Source organism: Diplotaxodon limnothrissa, linkage group LG7 (genome assembly GCF_057381915.1).
Source record: "Diplotaxodon limnothrissa isolate DT_005_m linkage group LG7, D_limnothrissa_male_GT1.1, whole genome shotgun sequence".
Classification (NCBI taxonomy): Eukaryota; Metazoa; Chordata; class Actinopteri; order Cichliformes; family Cichlidae; genus Diplotaxodon; species Diplotaxodon limnothrissa.
The window spans coordinates 38,600,953-38,609,780 of NC_140602.1; positions in this window are offsets into that span (position 1 = coordinate 38,600,953).

The following is an 8,828-nucleotide window of genomic DNA, read 5'->3' on the forward strand; positions in this document are numbered from 1 at the left end:
GTTCTACAGAACTGGGCTTCTTTCATCAGCTTCTCAGCACAGAACACACACACAACACATGTATCATTTGAAAGTTTACTTAGGCAGCTCTATTCTAAAATACAACACAGAGTAGGACATTTAGTCTTGAAAGGGATGACTTCATTACTATGACTTCATTACAGCATCACAAAGCAAAGTGAAGAAGATCAAAGAACATGGAGGCTCATATGCTAGATGAATATTTAGATCAAGAGCACTGTGATGAATGATTCCACTGAACCCATAAAACAGGATGGATTTCGAGTATTTAATGAAAACACAAACTTCACATACAGCATGGCTTCCAACCAAAAACCCAATAGTTAGTATTGTGATATGGGGTAAATATGCTAGACAGACAGATGACAATAACTTTATTTGGTTTTAACTGCCATAATCTAGGGATATTTCTTATAACCCACATTTTAACTATATATATGTTACTCGTATTTTTTTTAAATTGCTATCCTCAATAGACCTGTTTAATTTCTGTACAGTATTATACTAAACTCAATTGCGTAGTCGCTCAGTAGTAAAATCTCTACACACAAATATTTGTTTAATTAAAAATATGAGTGAGAAACGAATGTCATGAGCTGATGTTAAAGGTCATACAATAATTCCAAATCAGGACAACTTCCACTCCCACGTGGAAGCCAGCTCGTGGTTGTGTTATGATCTGTTCATAGTTATCTATGAACCCTCTGTAACTTGATCTAATAATTATTATTACTACTACTTCTTGATTATTTTTGATTCAGAGATTCTTTCTGAATCTGAGCAAAACAAAACCAAAACATATTAAGAACAACCCTAAGGCAACAATTTCGTTCACTGGGTTGAACAGGTATGCCATAAGGCTAATGCAGAAGTTCCATTTCAAATCAACCCTGAGGTCATTCTGCATGTCTTCCTTTCTTCTCTCTTTTCAGTTTCCCTATTTCCTCGCCACTGTCCTAGCATAATAAAAAAAGACAACTTCGGAAACACTGTTTTTTGGTGACCTTGAGTCACAAGTATACAAATGTAATATGATAACAAAGATACTTTATTTATAAACTATGTGATTGGCACGTTTAACTGCTAGCCTCTGACCAAAGTGTTGTGGGGTGAGTGCTACTGCAGGTAAGAGATTTTAAAAAAAAGACGAGTGTGCAGAATAAAATGAACATGCCTTCCTTAGTTAGATGAGTTAGATGCCTCCTCAAAATAAAACGTGGATAACCGCCAATATGCTTTTTTTATAATATGAATATAAAGAAAGTCTCTGTTTTTTTTTCCTCTCTCACTCTCAGGTAGAGTTGTGGACTGGCATTTCTTTGCTGGTCAAACTGTGGACAGAGGCTCTCTTGTCCAGGTTTTCTCCTCCGCATCTGTTCTACACTGTCTGATCAGCTTATGGTCTTTAAGGACCAGCTACTCTCCACCAGATGATGGCGATATTTCTGATGGTAATTAGGTCCATATATTCTACCTGTTTTTTCTGTTTTTCATAATATAATGCTCCTTTCCCATTTGAATTCCAGGTGGATACCTGAAATCCTTGTTATTCTTCTGTGTTCCCAGATTTCCGTTACCTTGAGGAGTTTAACAGAGACTTCCCAGTTTTCTTGCCTGAGCTTTCTAGCTGGTTGTTGCACCAACAAAGAAAATAACTTACCTGAAACACAGCTGCCCACTCGCTGCCAAATCTCTCTCCACTCCCTGGGATCATCTTCCAGTAGCCCCTCTGTTTCTCCTTCTAAAGATACTGAAAAAGTAAAGTCTCAGAGTCTGATTGCAAATATTATACAGTCTTATCAAACTCAACTTGGCTGTTTCTGACATTTTACGTACTCTTTGGCAGACTCTTCAGACCTGTTCCAGTAGTAGTACTCTGTAAAACTTCTGTTGATTTTCTGAATCTGGTGTTTGAGTCCAACTCATGCTTAAACACACAAGTGTGAGGACAAATTATCTCTTTCTGAATACTTTGGAATACTTAAAATATTGTCATGCCTTTTACAACTATGAATGTACTATTGCTGTGTGATTTATTACTATTGCTGAAGGCTCTTCGCCATACCAATATCAACTAGATTTTTAAATCTTAATGTTAAATGAGTAACGGTAGGGTGGATTTTAGGTATGGCTGCACTTTTTGTAGTGATCTCATATAGAAAACGATTTCTGTATCATTAATATTTTTTCTTTTTGTCTGTTAATAATCATGTGGAACTGCACATGATTATTAGCAGCTAGCAGGTTGTTAATGCAATCCATCAAGTCTAAAAACAACATGTTAACACGTGGAGAACCTGAAAAAAATGATCAAATTATATTTTAAATATATTTTGTCTATTTTAAGTTTTGAGTATTTACTAAAATAAATAAGAGTGTTCTAACATCTCACTTGTTTTATTTTTATTCAGGTATACATGTGTACTATGTTTATTAAGAGAGATTAAGTTTGTGTTTCTGTCATGTAGTGATTGTGGTTAACTGTATGAAACTTATTAGACATTATGAAATAGATGATACTAAAATTGAATTTTGTCAAAGTGCTTAAGATACTTTTTAAATTATATTTTTTTCTTAAAAATACCTACTACATCATGTGCAATTTTTTTATGTCATGTGTTATTTCCATTGCAAATATTAATCAAATTTAAATTAAAAGAGGATGTCAGTAAAAACTCCAGAGCTGTGATGTCATCAAGTACAGTGCCATTCCAATTGTAGAATGATCGTGTTGCTTTGTCGGGAAGTCTGGACTGCCCTGTGAATTTACGAAGTCCGGACTAGCGAAAATGTGAGTATGGACTCGCGTACTTGAGTACTGAGAAATGGCCAAACAGTCTGTAGTCTATGAACTAACCTAAACTAATGCCAGCTAACGATGTTACTGTCACGACCAAGGCACTGATCATAATCTCCCCACTCCTGGCTCTCCTTTTCTATCTCTCTTTTCCCCTCTCTCCCTCTCTCTCCCTCTCTCTCCTGTTTTGCCGGGGCGGAACTCATGGCGGCTTCACGCCCTCGGCCCACGCCTTCCTGGATTGGGAACACCTGGGCCTCATCAGACCAGCTGGTATTTTAGAAGGAGGAGGTCAGCTGTTCAACGCTGGATTGTTGTGATGACTCTAGTCAGTACACGTCGAGCCCAAGTTTCCCGTGCCTCCGTCTCAGAAAGTTAACGTGTGTCTCTGTGTTCTAGATTCCCCGGGGCCGTCCCCATGTTTCCCCGTGTGGAGTGTGGAAGGAGTGACTGGTCACTAGCGGAGAGAGAGAGGTTGGAGTGAGCGCTTGTGTGATTCCCTTGTTTTCCCTGGAGCCCTGGAACCCTGCCTCTCACATCTTGTATATAGCACTATCCTCGCACTGTCTGTAAATACACTTGGTGAAGATCTTGTAAATCAACCGTCTCTGTTAAAACACAACTCCGGAGTCCTGCGAGTGGATCCTCAGAGCAACCCGTGACAGTTACCTCGCCGACGAGTGGCCTTCATTAATAGTAATAATAATAGTCGATCACACCACTCTCACCCATGCGATATATGACTGCATGTTCATCAAGCTAAACCTGCGCCCGACTGTGTTTACTCACCAGAATTGGAGAAGGCATAGAGAAGGGATAGCCTAACATATGAAACAGGAAGTGACTGCCGTGCATTCTATTCTTTCAACAAAGTAACTGGATTCCGATTACCACCTATTTAAACGGTAGCTGTAAAAAGTTACTCATATTTTGTATTTTAAATACGTAACGCCGGTACATGTATTCCGTTACTCCCCAACGCTGTATTTTATTAGTAAACCAAGAGACTCCACACTCCAAAGCTCAAAAATGAATCTCATGTGGAAGTTGCCACTTACAGACGGGATGAAAGCGAGTCAGTCTCCAAAAACTAACATAGTCCATTGAAAGGATTAAAAAGCCCATTTACAGCAACCGGATATCCCAGCAAAGCGTGAAATGGTCCACCGTGTCCATTTCATGCTTTGCCTCTCCAAGACGTGAAATGTACACACATGCAGAAGTTGCAGTAAGCTGCAGTAACAGCTTACTGCAACTTTCAAGTCAACATGAAAATCATCAAGGGAAAGCGTTCAAACATACATTATTAACACTTATACATGTATATACATATTAGACACCTAGCTTAATTGTTTCCGGTGATTAAAGACTCTCAAATGTACTTCATATGTTTTTTTGCTCACTACTGACTTTGTGCCTCTAAGTAAATTCTCTCCGCTTGCTGGTAATATAACTTCTGCATGCCTGCCCATTTCAAATTTTGGAGAGGAAAAGCGTAATGACTTAATTACATGTTTTGCCGGGTACTGGATTGTTTACAGCATGGTGCAGAAATTAGTTTTGATCTCTGCAAATAGTTTTTCCCCCTCATAACCAATTGGAGTCTACTTAGCTTCTTCGAGTCATTAAACTGGACCTCTTTATTGTCTGTGTCCTGTTGGACCTTTTTGGATAGTTCTTAATAGAGCTCAGAGCAACTTGGGGTACAGTGTCTTGCCCATGGAGACTGGGCGACTCAGGGATCAATCCACTGACCTTCTGATCAGTAGACAACGTGCATCTTGTGGCTGCAATTAGCTATTGTTTCTGGAAGCACGCTTGGCTTGGATCCCATTGGAAACTGCAGTCCATCTTATTTTCATGGGTTTGTCCATCTCCAGCTATCAAAAGCTTTAACTTGTTAAGCTGTGATGCCAGCAGCTTTTTCTGATTTTGTTGATTTCGTCACAGTACAGCCACTACAAATATGATTTAATATAATACGATGCATCACTATAGAATAAACAAAGTATGACATACTTATAACTTAAAACATCACTGTGGTGAAGTGCTTAGATTTGAATTGCTCTCTTAATTCCCCTGCCACTCTCATTTCTCAGCTAAAAGTAAGTCTCATGGTAAAATTTATTTAACTATACAAGTAATAGTATTTTAAAATTGTGTAATGCAGAAAGGTGAAGACGTCGCACGTGTGTGTGTGTGTGTGTGTGTGTGTGTGTGTGTGTGTGTGTGTGTGTGTGTGTGTGTGTGTGGTGGTGATGGTGGGGGTGGGGAAAGCCCCTGCTTTTCTGTGAAAGTCACTGCACACCACTGCTAAAATGTATGTGTAGTGCTTGTAATTTCACTGCCATTAGAATGAAACATGACTTATGCCAGGGGTTAGAGATAGCCACAAAATTTGCTTTACTTTTATATATTTGTGGTTCTATACCACAATGTGTATAAACCATTCAGTGATCTGTACAATGTGCTCTATGCCATTCTTCGCCCCCATACACACACATATAAGCAGATTAATTTGCAAAGTGCAAAACTGTAATAAAGTGACTGACAGAAAGTGGCAACGTGGATGCAGTTTTGCTTCTACAGAAGCATAGCATGTGTATTTGTTGATAGGCACTTACTGGAATAATGTGTAATGTGGGTTGTCCCTTGTGATCAATTTAGAAGCGTAATATGATAAATACTTAATACTGACATCTACCAAAACATGCTACTAAAATCGGGAAGTCTGTATTTATTCTGTTTACTTTATGTCTTATTTCTGGCAGACTTTGAAGACCCTATCAAACAATCATAGCTTTCTCAAAGGTGTCATAAAGATAGATGTATTGGGTAAAAGCCAAGTATATGAACGAATGAATGAACTGCACAAACAGCACTGGTTGAATATTAATCAAGTTGAAACTCTGGGCTCCAGCACTGTAAGTGAACCTGAATATAACTACGTAGTTTATATATGAGTCTTTTTTTGTCAGATTTTCCTTGTCATATGTAGTCAACTCTTAAGTCTTGAACTGCTGCATGGAGTCAGACTAATCTACTTGATGCTTTTGGCTCTTCCAGTTTCTCCTCTCTGTTAAGAGAAGATAGGCTTAAAAAGTGGTATTTGGGAAGGGTACTGACAGACAGTCATGGGCCAAATGGCAGAGTGCAAAGTGGTAACAGGCCAGTATTTTATCTGCATAATGGACAAAATGTATCAAGGCACACTGGTCTTTGCAGAGCCTGCCATGGTTCTAATGGTCAGATAGGGAAAAAAAAGATGTTGAAGACCATAAGGAAGCTGCATAGTCCCCGAGTCTGAACTTGGACAGGGTCGTCATACACTTGCATGGAATGCGGCCCCTCCGTTTCCTGCAATCTGTGCTCTATATATACATGTACGAGGATGAGACAAAAGTGATGGATGTGCCCTTACGTGTTGCATCATTCCTGCTGATAGATGATCGAAAGTATGTCACAGGGCCTTTTGAAATAGTTGGACCCAGTTTTCCCATCTGCAATTAAGGCTGCATCCGTTTTCATGAACATGTAGTTACAAATTTAATAAAAAAAAATGTCAAAGCTAAAGCAATACACTGCATCTCATCTCTTCTTTCAGGCTCCAGTCAGCAGTCTCTTACTCATTTGTGGTCATCTTTAAGGGCACAAAAGAATTCAAATCCCCTATCGTCCCAAATCTGTCTATGCCAACAAAGCTCCAGAGTGCTCTTTCTCTTCTTTCTAGCCATCAAAACTCAGTTCTCTAAAAATATTTGAGCTTGGTGCAGGAAATAGACCTTAACTTCAATTGAGAAAACATACAGAAAAACTTTGCCTTTGAAAGTTTGCCGTATGTTATTTTTGGTAAAGCTCTTGTTTGCATCAAGGCTGCTAACTTCTAAAGAACTGAATCTTGCCTCTGGAGAGTAACAAGTAGAATTCATCACTTCATCATTTAAGCAGTTGCAAAGCTTAAACTCAACACCATTATCAAACAGCAAAAAACATTTTTTGGACAGCCTGACTTACAAAGAGTTCTGGATCTGTGATGTATTTTAAATACATGCAGGTTTAATACGCGCATTTTCAGAAGTCAAGGAAAATAATATCTTAATATAACACATTTCATCAAGAGACTCACTTGATTAATGAGTCTGTGTTGGGGTTGTGAATTACATTTAGAAATTACTTTACCTGCAAGGTGTGAACTCATGAAAATTTGAGACACTGTCGTTTTTTGTAAATACGTAGATTTCTGAAATTGCATTTGATGAGTACCATTGCAATATAAAAGAATAAATAAAAGTTAAATAGGATAGAATAGAATAGCCTTTATTGTCATTACACATGTACAAGGAAATTGTGGGTGCTCCACATCAACAGTGCAGGTATAAAATCTAATAATATTAATATAATAATAAAGCTATGCACTTTAATAATAATACATATGCAAAGGCATGCTGGTTTGACCATTACAATTATTTAAACTATGATTGTGTGTGATATGTTGTGTGTCACCATCATTATATATGTTATATCTAAGCCTAGAGATGGGATTTTGTCTCTGCAGTAGGGGTCAGGGAAATTATTCTGTCTTAGAATAATTAGCTGATGGTTAAACAGAGCTGCAGTTTAAGTAGAGCCTCTGAAAGTAGCACATGAAGCCAGGCCTGGTTGTCTTGGACACTGCAGAGAAAAGAGAAACTGAGGAGGAAGAAAAGATGAAGGAAGAAAAAGTAGGATTAGTGGGAGGATGAGGCTGACAAGACAGAGACAGACAAACAAACAGCTCAACAGATTGGCCAGGGATAGAGAGACAGATGAAAGCTACAGACTGAAAGAGTGTCTCAGCCAAAATTCATAATCTTGTCATGACAAGAAAGTGAGTTGGGGTTTTTTGTTGTTGTTTGTTTGTTTGTTTGTTGTTTAGCCTGTTAACCTGTGGTAAAAGCTAAATTGCAATATAGGTATGATGAACAATGGAGTAATCGAGGCTAAAAAAAAAATAATAATAATGACGTATTCTGAGCATAGGATACCTGCTGCTGCCTAATTACACAATCAGTGTCTTAATTACAGTATGTAATCAGACAACAGAATGACTGTCCTTTCGCTCATTACCTGAAGTGTCAGTTTTACAATAGACTTTTCAAAGCATCTTCCTTCCTCCAAAAGAAAGCCAAGTCAGTTTCTGTTACATTGGCTCAAACATTAAACAAGAAAAATAGCAAAGGAACGTGGCTGGCAGAGTTGAAACTGACAAAATTAATTTATTGTTATTTAATAAGCTATTGTTGATTTTTTTTTTTTTTTTTTTTTTGTGTTTGAGTTCCAGTTGGGTAAAAGGGGTTTGGTGTTGTTGCTGCATTTACATGCATTTACATTGCAGTGATCCTTTTTTATTTTTGTATCCTATCCCTGTAAAGTCTATTAGGTTGTACTGGATCATGATTGGAAACTCAATAGCTTTTTAACCCTTTAAGACCAACCATAGAGCCAAGTCCGCCAGACCTGATATTATATTTTTACATGCTGTAGTGCCATTTTTGGGAGCATTTCATTTCATTGCTATACATCAATACAACCATTATAAGCCCATATTTTAATAATATGTATGCATTAAGTGCATATTAACTACATAAATTGCAAAAAAGTGCAATAAACTACAAAAAAATTGAAAATCATTTTTGTTTTTTTAACATATATTTCTAGTTAGAGAAATTTAAGAGGCTTATCCCTCAAAACTGTAAATACAAAAAAGTTGCACAAAATAGTTTCCCACCACAGGATCTTTATTTTGAGTGTCTTCATAGTTTTATTTTTGAAATACACCAATTTTTATACACTGCAGGAAAAATGAAAATAAATATTATAATGCAAATTTGCAAAAACCAGCATATGCATCAAAATAAACTATTTCCAGCAGTGCAATTTGAGTTTCCCAGAAGTATCCCAGAAACGACACAGAAAGTCATAAAGTCAAAGATAACTTTTAAAAACACCAGTATAGGCTTATGAGGCCCTG